We start from the raw sequence: 2,640 nt of genomic DNA on the forward strand, positions 1-2,640 counted from the left end.
ACTCATGCACATAGTAACTAACGAGGAGAAGTGGAACAAAGTTGACGAAGACATAGTCAAATCATAAACGACATGGAGAGAGAATAGTGCACACACTAAAAATAATTTTTTTTTCAAGTTCTAAAAAATAATACACCACACAGTCTAAGCCCAAGCCTAGCCAAGTCTGACGGACATCGTCGACTGCACGCGCATGTGTGTGGTGGTCGATTTGAGTGCATTCTCTCATCTTCACAAATTTAGGTATCCTTTGGGGTACACCCCAAATGTCATACATCCTCCTTATAAACACTACTAATGTGTGATTTCCCTTCTATGTTGAACTTCTTTATTTTTTTCAATTCACAACAATAATTATAAGCTTCAACACTTAGTTTTATCTATCAACAACACAAGTTCCAACATTCCCCCACTTGAATTTAAAAAAGTATTTTTAAAATAGTGTCAAACGTTTCTATAAGATTGTGCATAAACAGAGACGTCTTCCGACTTGAACCTTTGCATAGTAAGTACGATTCATATTCAACAAGAGTGACTTGTGTAACACCCCGTTTTTCAAAGCGAGGGTATATATTTTTTTTTTCAAAAGGAATTAAACTAAAACAGAGAAATAGATAAAGAAACGCCTTTGGATAAATAACTGAGTCATTATAATTTACAAGCAGCGGAAAAGTTTCTCTAGTTATAAATCCAAAACATTTACACAACCATAAATGGTACATGAAACCCATTCACATAAGAAGTCAAACTGACAATATTAGTATAAATACAGTTTTCCAAACTAAAAATACTCCAATCCAAAAAGAAGGACACCTAGTCCCTATACATCATCCTAATCTGATCATCCTACCAAAAAGCTATACACCCTGAGTATCTCCACGCGCCCCGTGAGATCCTCCTAACGTAACTGCAGTCAAGCGTTCCCATCTCCATTCCCGTCCGTAGGGTACGAACCGGTAGGACCGTCCTGACTCTCATCTGAGGGCAAAGCCCAGATTTCCACAATAATTGTAAAGGGTCACCAACCAGAAAATAACAGTTAACACATAGCAATTAAGTTTTTGAATGCTCAAAACAACTTTTCAACTAAGCATGCACCTTAACAGGATTTTCAATATGCGAAAAGTTCATACAGTACATTGCCAATGAACATGAAGGTAAAATGCAGTTCTCGATCTCCTAATTAACACATGATAAAACAAGACATGGATAGATTCATGAGCAATTAATCATACAACTAAAACTGAGGATTTTCACTGAGCCAATCGATTGGGCAATCGATTGGGGTGAAGATTTTTAATGAAAATAGAATCCTGGGCTGAATCAATCGATTTGGCAATCGATTGACAGGATAACGGAGCCCCTGACTTAATACCAATCGATTTCCAAATCGATTTCCTGAAGGTTTTTAGTGAAATTTTGAACTCTGGCTTGATTCAATCGATTGGGCAATCGATTGACAGGATAGCTGAGCCCCTGACTTAAGGGCCAATCGATTTCCAAATCGATTTGGTCGAATATGGATGAGTCCCTGACTTAGGCCCAATCGATTGGGAAATCGATTTCGTAAATGATTTTCGAAAACTGATTACAAAATCGATTGGCTAATCGATTTTGTCCATTTGGCCAAGTCCCTTACTTCCATCCAATCGATTGGGAAATCGATTTCCCTGATCATTTTTACAAAAATTCATGAATTAACCCAAGTCATTCCTAATCAAGTTCACAACCTAACACTTAGCAATTCCTACGCGATTACCACGGCAATTGGGATCTCGATAACCATCATACTTACACACAATAATCAACACATAACACTTAGCATTTTCAACGCAATTACCACGATAAATCAAAATTCAAATCACTCAATCATACACTCAAATCAAATACGACTCGCGTGCCAAGCACCCTAATGCAATGCGTATATGCCAAAATGCATGGACTCGGAATTCCAAACCAAAACCCTCCTCGAAGGGCCGTAAATCATAATTGTACCGCCTATCGCAGGCCAAAGTACCAATTACCGAGGTGCCACCTATCACGGGTCAGCACGATTTACTAAAATGCGTAAATCATAAACGTACCACCTATCACGGGTCAGTACAGTTTACCGAGGTGTCACCTATCACGGGTCAACACGATTTACTAAAAGAAAAAGCGGGAATCGTAAACGTACCGCCTATCACAGACCAGTACTGTTTACCGAGGTGCCACCTATCACGGGTCAGCACAACTCACTAAAAACGTATATTGTAAATGTACCACCTATCACGGGTCAGTACAGTTTACCAAGGTGTCACCTATCACGGGTCAACACGATTTACTAAAAACGTAAATCGTAAACGTACCACCTATCACGGGTCAGTACAGTTTACCGAGGTGTCACCTATAACGGGTCAACACGATTTACTAAAAACGTAAATCGTAAACGTACCACCTATCACGGGTCAGTACAGTTTACCGAGGTGTCACCTATCACGGGTCAACACGATTTACTAAAAGAAAAAGCGGGAATCGTAAACGTACCGCCTATCACAGACCAGTACTGTTTACCTAGGTGCCACCTATCACGGGTCAGCACAATTCACCAAAAACGTAAATCGTAAACGTACCACCTATCACGGGTCAATACAGTTTACC

The sequence above is a fragment of the Cicer arietinum genome, chromosome 1 (assembly GCF_000331145.2).
Source record: "Cicer arietinum cultivar CDC Frontier isolate Library 1 chromosome 1, Cicar.CDCFrontier_v2.0, whole genome shotgun sequence".
In the NCBI taxonomy this organism is placed as follows: Eukaryota; Viridiplantae; Streptophyta; class Magnoliopsida; order Fabales; family Fabaceae; genus Cicer; species Cicer arietinum.